Source organism: Nicotiana sylvestris, chromosome 3 (assembly GCF_000393655.2).
Source record: "Nicotiana sylvestris chromosome 3, ASM39365v2, whole genome shotgun sequence".
Taxonomy (NCBI): Eukaryota; Viridiplantae; Streptophyta; class Magnoliopsida; order Solanales; family Solanaceae; genus Nicotiana; species Nicotiana sylvestris.
The window spans coordinates 17112239-17125365 of NC_091059.1; positions in this window are offsets into that span (position 1 = coordinate 17112239).

Consider the following 13127-nt stretch of genomic DNA (forward strand, 5'->3'; position numbering starts at 1 on the left):
CTCATATCAATATTCCACGTAATATTTCTTGGGTTATTTTCTTTGTCTTAACTTACGTCTCGCACTGGCTTCTTATCCATCAATAACATCTCGGGCAGGGACCCTTACTTCCTCTCCTTAACGTTGTGTTTACATAATGTTCTGGAATCATAGCATATCCGTAGGATTTGAATGAGAGCAATCTCATCCCTTTCTCATTTATTATCGCATTCTTCCTTTACCATTTCATAGCTACTAGAACCACTTAATTCTGAATTAATGCCACATCGCTCCATATTCCACTCTTTAGGGAAGTACTAAGGTTTAGTGCTATAATGATCTACTTATAGATGTTTTACCTCTTCATCTATGGAGTCTTTTCACATCATCGATGACCCTTACTCGCCTTACGATAATCCTTCTATACCAAGGATAACAAAATTCATTACTCACGAGGGTGACACCTAGTATAACTGGCAGACATAGTTCCTTAAACTTAACTTTGCTCACATCGGTTGCTCTTAGGGAAGCGTCTTCCTGAATGACCGTTAAAAGGTTGTTCTTCTTTTATCTATTCTATTATCGCCGAACCACAATTTCTGAAATTCTCATGATGCCGACTATTATCAAATCATTCAGTCCCAAATTCATGTTTAGTTTATCTTGTCCACCCATCCATACTGATTTCTAATACTTTGGGGTCTAACTTTTCCTTCTGGTAATCACGTTAGAGTCACAAACTTATTTCTCGAAATGAGGATGACTTTATGGGCAATACTCTTTTTGTTGTCTCAAGGTCTGTCACCTCTCATACTTTCCTTCACTTGACTATAGACTCTATAATACTGCCATTTTTATCTACCATTGTCATCCATGTATCACATCTTACTCATCATGCTTAATTATCTCTCTTCTTATCTCCCTACTAATATTTCTATCTATCACCTTATTTTGAAAACTTCAACAAGACATTCTTTTGCTTTTAACTCCCATTTGCTCCATCCACTGGCTCTTCAGGTTTCCTAACATTCTCTCTCTACTAGGGATGGGAGCAACACTAAGGTAATATTTATCCCTTCCAGGCTTTTCAGTACCTATCTTCTGAATTTTATGAAAATGCTAGTATTCACATTTAAGATGTAAGTTTCTAGAGTGCACCTCTGGGTGTGTCATAAGGAGATTTATTAGCATATTTTCAATATCCTTTTGAAATGTCAACTAACATAAACAATCCATCCACCATTTTGGGTTACTCTAACCCCCGTCGGATCCTCATAACTCGTCCTTCTCTTAAACTATATCTGTTAGCCCCAATAGGGCATACCCGAGATGGGTGTGGCCAATTGTACACACCTCTGTTATTGTTGAGGGTAACTCAAAATGCTTATATTTCTCGGCCTGATTTGTAAATGCTGATAATCTTCATTAACTGGGTGCCTCGTATCCATCTTCACCTTGCTTCTTTTAGTTGTTGAAACTTGTATTTACCTTCTGATTCCCTCGTTGTTTTTTACCATAAGGGTGGATAGATATTCTTGCCATAAGGCTTCTTATCAAGAAGCTTACACGTCTTAGTACATACATGTTTTGCTGAAAACTTCACATTTATCCATCATAAGAATGATGCAAAATCGAGTTCCTCTGATTCAACTCTTCCACAGCCACATTCAATCTCTTACCAACTGTCTTTTGAATGTAGGTATCGTTGTATTATAAATATAATAGAATTTAGGAATTTGAATTCTTACAAGTGAGCACTACCACACGATCTAGAGTAAGAAGAAAGAGTGATAGTCCAAAATGCCATGTAGCCTCCTACTTATAAGTGTGGTGCACGACACACCCATAAACAAGACTCTACTAGACACGACTTGTAGACTCCCTAGGACAGAACTACTATGATACCACATCTGTCACGACCCAAACCGATGGGCCGCGACGGGCACCCGGTACCTTACTCAACCGAGTATCAACGTAACGCATTTATCGTATCATACTATTATAGGTAAATAAGCCGGAGAGGCTATTATGAGATAAGTATAATAAACATGATAAAATACTTGACATAGAACGACACAACCTGATATAAAAACTTACATACGTGACATAAGGGCATATAAGGCCAATATGATCATTTGTAAACTCAAAATATAGGCCGACAAGGCCATATGAGTATCCGTATACATGACATCTGTCTACAAGACTCTAAGAGTATATAAGTATCAGAAAGGTCAGGGCTAGGCCCCTCCATACCAATTAATACATGTCCTAATTATACTGATCAAATAAGCAACTCCGGAGCAAATGGAGCGCACCAACATCTTTCGCTGAGCTGATAGCCTACTTAGAGGACTCATAACTTGTCTATCAAAACCTGCAGGCATGAAATGCAGCGTCCCCATGCAAAAGGAACGTCAATAAAAAAAATGTACCGAGTATGTAAGGAATAAAAATCAGTAAATAATAGACATGAGAGAAACATGGAGTAAAAGACTCAATATGTAAGTTTGGATAACTCTGTAAATTGTGAAATATTTATAGTGTCAAATATATGCATATGAATGTCATGTCGTGCATAGGTACATGTGTTCATAATATCATCAAGCCTTTGAGGGCATCCTATCATATCATTTCGGTCACTGTGGGCAAAATCATCAACGTATACGAGCTGATCAGGTGGCGGTACGTATATAACGTCGTAACCTTTTACAATATTCCATATACATATAATATACATATATATATATATATATATATATATATATAACACCATCTGGTTATGGGTCGATGTACATGTATAAATGTATGCAATGCATGAGAAGTATGTCAATAAAATCTTTCGGAATGTCATAAGACCATTATGCCTTTGAGTAATATCATGAAGTAAACCTTTTTTTCAACTTACATATTTTCTGAGACCCATGAACAAATGATATAATAATAAGACAGATGAGGATTCAAGAACATATGCACCTCTAATACTTCTATGAATAGAGTCATTTATGGAAGTTGTGCATTTGCTCGTTTCATTTGTGTCGTATAAATCATGCTGAAAGGAAAGAAGGGATAGCATTACCATACCTGAGTCGATTCTCTTGACAATCCTTCTAACACATGTCAATTATGACAACACATAACGGCAGATCGAAATAAGAAAAATTCGTATAATATTCTTGAGAAACATTTTATCGTACTTCCTTAGAATCACAAAATCCCGTTGCTATTATGCTAAGAAGTCTTGTATGAATTTTGTTTCAAGAGAAATCACATTACTACCATTCAAATGCTTGTACGAATTGTTGAAGACTCCTTTCCTCATATTATACAGATATAAACGCCTCCTTAAGTGATTTAGAGAGGCTTTTAAATCTTAATTGGTGTGGTCCCCACATATTTGATGACTAAGCCACCAATCTCTCTTAATATGTAATCTTGAGTTATGAAATAAGACTCATATTTTGTGATACGATCAGGACTTGTGGGTTGCCACGTTAAGGGGTGATGTTCCCCCTTAATCTTATCCACCAACTAGTTAATTAATTTGCTAATCACCTACTAAAATCAATAATTACCCAATTATTCACATAATTATGAATTATCTCAAATTACTTAAAATACTACTCACTTTTAATACATTTTATACATCTTACAACTATGGTCATGTGGTACCTGGTATAGCACTAGCCCATAAAGATGGGGTATTATAGCTTGGACCGTATTTTATCTTAAATTGTCAAACTTCGATGAAACTCATTTTCTTCGATTTGCTTACCCTATCACCTTCACGAATTTACTTATCGCTTGTTTGAAATAGCATAATACTTATAATCCAAAAATAATCTCATTCCCGAACTTACGTAAATTAACTTACGACGTAACTTTAACATCGTCTCATTTTTGAGCTTATATCAATTTACTTATGGCGTACTTTCATGTACAAAAACATGGGGTATAACATATTTGATTCAAATGGCCTCATCATGTAAATGGATTCCGGAAGAGTTACGGCGGTTTAGGCCACAACTTGAGGTTTGTATTTTCTTTAGTTATGGGAATTTGGTTATGTGTTGCAATGGTTCTTCTGAATGAATTAAGTGAAATGAATCTAGCTAATGAAGTGTTTATTCTACTAGTAGTTCAGGGGTTATGATGAATTCTTGTATCCTTGTGTAGCGACACGATAGGTGCAGTGAGCGGCATGGGAATTGGAAGTTGAGAATCAAGGTCAGTGTTGATAAGAATGTCATAAGCTCGGATGAGCTGGGAAGAATTAAGATGTTTAGAGTAAGATGACATTTTCTTTAGTGTAGCCTGAGAGTGGCATTCTGTGGAAAAGGCATTGTGCTTTAATATACGGATTGATGATTTGCTTTACAAAATTAGCATGGTTGGTGGTATGGATGTGCATACTTTGCTACCTGGTGAGGAAGGTCGTCGGAGCGTGTCCCATGGGGGAATTCGTATAATTATGACGTGTTAGTCATCCTATGGTTGGAGATTTGAAACATGTATGGAAATTTTGGCACTAGCGCAAGTGGGAGAGGTTATGACTTCGAGGCGCTCTATTCCTTTATTGTGGACTGTGAGAGTTTGTTCTAGATTTGATGACTAATCTGATGTGTCATGAATAGGGTTATTGTGGATCCTCGAAAGGTTATTAGCCCAGTATGGGATAACCGGAGTCAGCTTGAGGTCCGTTAGTAGATTTACATCAGATCAGATGTGTTCATTCAGCATAACATTTCTTATGGAGAAGTCTTCGGGCAGGATGTTATTCCCGTCTTCAACTATTCCATATAATACTCCATTATTCCATGTGGGTTGTGATATGGCTTGATTATTCGCACATGTGTTGAGGTCCCGTGTAGCTTGTGGTATTATATGAGCAGGATGGCTTTCGAGATGCAGGTTATTTATCGCACCTTAGTTGTTCTTGGGTTTCATAGCGTATGGCGCTATCCGTCTCCCTAAGGCTGTATTTTTGCACTTGGCATGCTTGTGATTGATAATCGATATTTCGTAAGTATAAGCATTTCGGCTTGATGGGTGTTCCCTTATTCACTGTTATATATGGATCGGGTGGCACACTGCCACGGGTATGTTGTTTGGATCGGGTTGCACGCCGTAATAGTATCATGTTTGGATTGGGTTGCATGCTGCAATGGTAACATGTGTGGATCAGGTTGCACGCTGCAATAGTGAGATATTAGGTACGGTTCCCTATATCTATTCTAGTGTATTTGTTTCTCATTCTTGCAGAAAGGTTCATGGCATCTGTTTGATCATTTTATTCGTTACGCGGGCCGAGTAGTTCTTTTTCCAGAGTTCGTTCTCCCTTATGTGTCATAATCAAGTTGTATCTTGTTGGTGCATTGATGGCATCATATGAGATTTTGGTCAGTGTTTGAGTTGACTTATTGCCGAGTAGCTTGTACTGGGTGAGACGGTATTATTGGACCTGAAATTGGTACGATCGGAGCTATGTGGGGTATATTAAAGAGAAATATCATTCAGTTCAAAAATGAGATAATGGTTCTCGTCAGGTGGAAAACCCAATAATTTATTATTTTGGCAGGTGGTTATGAGTTTATATACATCTTTTTTGTTGTGGCAGTATTGCGAGAGTTGGAACAGGTCTCACATGTGTTATGAGGCGTATTGCAGGCATCAGATTTGTAAAATTGTAACATTGTGGTCGGAGGATGTTATTATGGGCATGCGAATTATACGGTGCATGATGTGATTTCGGCAAAAGTGCATGATCAGGTATGAGTTCAGTGTGTGGAGATCAATATGATATTCGTATGGTATAGATATTCAGAGATTGGAATTTGTTTCTAAGGCTTATTGACTAAATAGAAGGGAGAATGATCAGTTTGGCTCGGTTTGATGTGCTAAACTGGGTGGTGGTGTCACAGGTAGGTGCACAAGGTGTTGAACATCGATTTTGGACAACTACGGAGTAGTACTTAGCACGTTTGAGGATGAAAGTATGTTTAAGTGAGGGATATTGTAACAACCTGAATGGTCGCTTTGTGCTCTAGTGTGTTGTTTAGTGGTTTGAGGCCTTGAGTAGCTTCGCTTAAGGTATTATGACTTGTACGTATGATCGGAATTGAATTTCGGGAAGTTCGTAGTTGATTTGGATGAAAAATTCTAAATTTGGAAGCTTTAAGTTGGAAGAGTTAACTAAGATTTGACTTTTGAGTGAATATCTTCAGAATCGAGATTTGAAGGTCCCAATAGGTTTGTATGATGATTTTTGACTTGGGAGTATGTTCGAGTTGAGCATCGGGTCGCCCGGGAGCATTTTAGCGCTTATTGTGGAAAGTTGGATAACTTTGGAAGTTATAGAATTTCATAAGTTTGGTTTGAAAAGGACTTTGGTGTTATCGATGTTTGTTTGGGGTTCTGAGCCTTGGAATAGGTTCATATCGTGATTTGTTACTTGTACGCAAAGTTTGGCGTGATTCTGGACTGTTTTGATATGATTCGGATGCGCTCGTCGAAGTTTGGAAGTTTGAAAGTTCAAAGAAGGATTTTGATCGCTGATTCACAGTTTTGGGGTTGTTTGGTGTAATTTCAGGCTTCGAGCAAGTTTGTTTCATGTTTTAGGACTGGTTGGTATGATTGGAAAGGGTCCTGGGGGCTTCGGGTGTGATTCGGAGTGGTTTCAGACCATTTTTCCCTGTTATGCAACTGCTGGTGTCTGGTCTTGATCTTCGCGAACGCGAAGGGTCTCATGCGTTCGCGAAGAAGAATCTTTGGGCTGAGGATTTTTGTTCTACATGAACACGACACAGGGGTCGCGAACGTGGAAGAGGACTTGAGCATGCCTGCGCGAACGCGACACAGTGGCCACTAATGCGAAGAAGGAAGGGAGTTGGGGGCCTAGAAGTGTTTGGACTTCGCGAACGAGGCTGAGTGACCACGAACGCGTAGAGGGATTTTTGGAGGCAGTAATTAGGACTTCGTGATCGCGAGTGGGCTTATGCGATCGCGAATAGGAGCAGGCCTGGGCAGAATGGATTAAATGTGGGACTTAGCCTGTTTCTCTCTCATTTTTCATTTGGTTGGGCGATTTTTGGAGCTCTTGAACGGAAGATTTTCATCATCTATGTCAAGGTAAGTAATTTCCGCATTTTGTGAGTTAAATGGTTTATATATGAATTTAAACATGAAAATTAGTAAAAATTTGAGATATTGGTAGAAGATCTAGAATTTGATATTTTTGAATTTTGACTACGAAATTTGACATGGAATTAGGAATAAGTCATATACTTGAGTTTGCAATGTATAGGTAAAGTTTATCTTCAAAAATGTTCAGAATCCGTGCAAGTGGTCTCGAGGATTGACTTTTTGAGTGGAGTTGGGAATTGTTATGAATTGATTTATTATGAGTATTAGAGTAAATTTTTATTGGTTTGCACCTTGTTTGACTAGTTTTGGAGTGACGGGCGTCGATTTGAGGTGTTAAAGTGGCGTTAGAGCCGGTTATGGAACTTCAGAGCGAGGCAAGTCTCCTGTCTAACCTTGTGAGGGAGAAAACTACCCCTAGGTGATTTATTTGATATGTGCTATTTGATGCAGAGGCTACGTATGCACGAGGTGACGAGAGTCCGTACGTAGCTAGATTCATGTTACGTCCCGGTAGATTAGGTTCCCGCCATGCTATAACTGTACTATTTGAGTTGTTCATTGCCTTATAAATTTTTTATTTTACGTGATGAGTTGAGACTAGACTTGCATAGAGTGATAGACTTGCTATTGCAGAGATTTGATGTGCTACTTTACTTAGCCATGGAATAACTTTACTTCCCTTAACAATTCCTCCCGCATTGTACATTTTTATCAAAAAGTTTCCTTAAAGTTCATAACTCACACGTTTATTCGTGAGTGGCGTCAAGGACCCATTATAGCTTCTTATTCTAATGGGATCGGGCCGTTCGCCTATGCAGTATATGTCATGACCCAGTTTTCCCACCCTCGGGAGTCGTGATGGCGCCTACTCGTGAAAGCTAGGCAAGCTGAGTGTTACAGATTTTATTACCCTTCTTCCTTAACCATTTAACAATTCCAAATTTACATGTGATCAACAACGGAATAACCATAATAATAAAAGAAATGCGGAAGACGAAATCTGATAATTTAGCTAAATACTAGTACAAAATCCATCATACAACTCTACCCAGAATTGGTGTCACAATGTCACAGACCATCTACGAATACTACAAACAGTGGTCTGAATGGAAAATACAAGTCTGTCTCTGAAATACATAAAAACAGAATGGAAAAGATAGAAGGGGACGCCAAGACTTATGGACGTCTGCAGGACTACCTCGGGTCTCCGCTGGACTGAGGCAGCAACCTCACTGTGGTCCAAATGCTCCAGCACCGGGACCTGCACACAGTGCAAAGTGTAGTATCAACACAACCGACCCCATGTGCTGGTAAGTGTCGAGCCTAACCTCGGTGAAGTAGTGACGAGGCTAGGACAAGACTGCTAAGTAAGACCTGTGCAATATAATCATGTACAACAAATAATAGTAACAAAAACTAGAAGTTAAAGATGGGAAGGGGGAACATGCTGCGAGGAATAGCAAGTACAAACAGAATCTCAGTAGAGAAGCATAAGGAACACCAAAATTTCACATCAGCAAGAATAAGGAAATCAATAACAAGTAAACGGCATCACCCTTCGTGCTTTTACTCTCATCCTCACGATAAGAATCAATAGATTCGGTACAACATCACCCTTCATGCTTTTACCTCACATAATCATGGCACGATATTATCCTTCGTGCATTATCGCTCATATCATGGCATGGCACCACCCTTCGTGCTTTTATATTCACAATATCGGCACGACATCACCCTTTGTGCATTAATACTCACTCACAAATATCATGCACGACATCACCCTTCGTGCTTTCCACTCTTCCGTACCCAAGCAACAATCACAAAGCAATTCGGGAAAGGGAATCATAAAATCACAATAGAATCCCGACAAGGGAATTATAGTATAAAAATAATATCCCGACAAGGGAAACAATATCATAAGCAATAACATCCCGGCAAGGGAAACAATATCATAAATAATAACATACCGGCAAGGGAATCAACAATATCTCTCATCTCGATTCCACAATCGCTTCACAAAATAAATCTCAACTTGATCCATTGCTCAACCATGGTCAATTACCAAGAATACTTTCATAAGCCTTGTTCAACATTGATAATCATCATATTAAGCATGGACAATACATAACCGAGTCACATCAATCATAATATAAGACTCACGGGCATGCTTGACACCAACGTATAGATACTCGTCACCACTCCTATACGTCGTACTCAATCACTTAACACATAGAAAATAATACCACAACTCCTATTTTCTCAAGCTAAGGTTAGACCAAACATTTACCTCAATCCCACGAACACAATCAAGCCTCAACTACCGCTTTACCTCTTGATTCCACCACCAAACCGCTTGTATCTAGCCATAATTTACTTAATAACATTAATAAATGCTAAATAAACCAATTCTAATGCATTAAAATAGGTTTTCTAATGATTTCCCCAAAAAGTCAAAAATCAACCCCGGGCCCGCTTAGTCAAAACCTAAAGTTCGAACCAAAACCCGATCACCCATTCACCCACGAACTCAAATATATAATTTATTTTAAAATTGGAAATCCCCAAAATTTAAAAATCCTAAGTTCTACCAAAAAACACCCAATTTCCCCATGAAAACCCTTGATTTTGACGTCAAATCATGTAAAAAGATGTTATAGATTGAAGAAGATGAGTTAGAAATGACTTACTAATGATTTGGAGAAGAATTGTTTTTTGGAAAATCGCCCAAGAGAGCTTAGTGTTTGAGAGAGTTTGAAAAATGAAGAAATTTCGTCTAAGTTATAATTTGCACAATTGTAGATATCACATTTGAAATGTCAGGTTCGCAAACACAAACTCGCAAATGCGGCCTAGGCTTCGCAAATGCGAAGGTCGGCCTGCCCTGCTTTCTTCGCAAATGCGAACTACCGTTCAAAACACTCTGCGGCTATCCAAAACTCACCCGAGCCTTGGAGGCTCCAAACCAATTATGCACGCAAGTCTAAAAATATCATACGGACTTGCTCATGCGATCAAATTATCAAGACAACATCAACAACTATGAATTAAACCTCAAATTCATGAAATCACTCAAGAACATTGAAATTTCTATTTTCTTAACTATAGGTTCATTTTATACCAAATGAACTCGGATTCTTACCAAATTCCACAGATTCAACCAAATTATTATTTTAAACTTGTACCAGGCTCCAGAACCAAGATACAGGCCCGATACCATCATGAAATTACATCAATTCACTTCTAAATGCCTTTATATTTTCCAGAAAATAATTTTCTTTAAAAATTCTTTTCTCTGGCTTGGGACCTCAGAATTAGATTCCGGGCATACGCCCAAGTCCTATATTTTACAACAAACCCTGAGACCGTCGGATCACGGGTCCGGGTCCGTTCACCAAGAATATTGACCAAGGTCAACTTTAATTAATTTTAAAGACCAATTTTCTTATTTTACTTAGTTTTCACATAAAAGCTTTCTGGAAACGCGCCCGGACTGCGCACACAAATCGAGGTGAGACAAAAAGATGTTTTTAAGGGCTTGGAATACAGAATTTACTTTCAAAATGAGTGATGACCTTTTGGGTCATCACAGTATAATAGATACATCTATGGTTCGTGACTCTTGATCCTCGGCAGTGCGCACATTATGATGTGATCGGGCTGTTCGCCTCGATAGTAAAATAGATATATCTATGCTTCATGCCATTCGACCCTCGACAGTGCACACGTATTATGATGGGATCGGGTAGTATGCCTTGGCATTTCTATAAATACTTCTATGGAAATTGTGCGTAATATTTGACAAGAAGCCAGTGTATTTGTAAGTTTTTCCTGATTTTAATTATGGCGACCTGTCTGGTGAAGTCCTTTATATAATTACTCCGGTTGAGGAGGTAACTTGAAAGCATCCTAGGAAGCTCAAATCTATTCAAGGACAAGGATGAAGCTTTGGAATCTCAAAGATGGCCTTTAACAAGATCTCAAGCTAAAAAAGTTGCAAAACAAATTCATTGGACTTCAGGAATATGCTATCATAACTGCTAAGTGAGAGCTTGAGTTTATTATTGAGAGGAGGATTGTACCATGTATTTATACTTGTTTATTTCGTTTATTTACTCTGCCTCACATCTGTTTACTTCCTACTGTATTAGATTTATTGGATTACTAGTATGTGTCGATATCGATCCCTCGTCACTACTTCTCCGAGGTTAGGCTAGATACTTACTGGGCGTGTATTGATTTATGTATTCATGTTGTACTTGCTGCACTTATTGTGCAGATACATATATGTTGGGTGGTCTTTTGGGCGCAGAGGCGCGTTTATTGCGGGGATTCACCGTGAGCTACATCCCGTGTTACGATTCGCAACATGCAGAGTCTTCATCAAGGTTATTTATATTCTCATGTCTAACTTGTATTCCACACAGATATTGTATTTTATTATATTTCCTAGTTGATACTCATGCACTTGTGACACTGAGTTTTGGGGTTTTCTACTGGATATTTAGTATGGTAGTTCACATAATTATTATCATTTCACCCTGTAAATTCTATTTCACACTATTTAATTAATGAAAATTATGATTTCAAAAAAAATAAAATAAGTAATTAAGCTGATAAATCATCCTTGGCTTGCCTGACGGCGGCGTTAGGCGCCATCATGACCTATATTGAATTTTGGGCCATGACAAATAAAATACGATGTTTTTCAAACGTAATTACGGTGTTTCGCCTTGAACCGCCATAATATAATTTTGGCAGATGGGATTGTGGCGCTTTTAAAAGTTCTCCTTAATGTGTATTACGGCGGTTGGAAACGACCATTCTATGTTAAAATAACCACCGTAATAACTCTAATTTCTTGTAGTATCTTCTAAGAGTCCAATTCATAGTCAGCTTCCTCTTTGATAGGACTCCTACTATTAGGATTCCACACGCTTTTGGACTTTAGTGTTTGACTAAATTATCCATATCTTCTTGAGCAACGACCCTTATCACTTATAGTAGACATCTTCCACCAAACTCGTACCGGGATAACTTTGAGATAAAGTTAATGTCTTGTACAAACGTACAAGTATCACTCAGGAAGAGCTGATTCTTTCTCCCAAGGAGCTGATTCTTTAGAACAGTTAAGCAACTATGTTGAGGACCTGGTTCTTTGAATATTTAGTTATACTTTATTATTCATCAAAACTTCAATACTCAACACTTAAAGATGAGAAAATCATAATTGTTCAAATTTGAAATTAAAATTTAATAATAATTAAGCTAAACTTTGAGGTACAAAATGAATTTCACCTTGAAGCATCATATGGGTCAGTAAATCATTAAATTGGAACCGAGCCACACGGTACTTAATGACAAATTAACGAATGATAGAATGAAGAGAAACTTTATTTGATAATAACCAAAATTAACAAATACTTAAGTACAATATCCAGAGACCATATTCAGTACATTATACGATGATTCATTTTAAAATACAAAAGGGCTACCAATATAATCACTGCATGAAGAAACCACCGAGGGAGAAAAGCATAGAAGTTCCGATCAAAGCACCAGAAATAGGCAAAGAAAAACTAGCTCCAACATTGGCGATGGCGCCGATGGCATTCCAACTTCCTGTGCTGAGGCTGCAATGGCAGCGACCATGACAACGAGCACGAATGCTTTGACAATGTTAACTTGCGCCATTTCTATATATTAGGTTTGGTATATACCATTGCATACATTGAACACCCGAAGGCAGATGAATATGGAATTTTAGACATGCTTTCTTTATCTTCCTTTGTTGTAGGGCATATTATTTTGCACAAATACATATGACCAGAAATAGGCGTGGTATCTGGTTCAGTATTCATAATGTTGAATAATTCAAGCACACGTTCAATGTACTTCTTTTATGAAAAAAATAACCTTCTATTTGTCCTATCTCGGACAACTCTATTTTTAAAATTTATCTTGACGAACCCAAGTCTTTCATTTGAAATGACTTGGATAAATATTCCTTC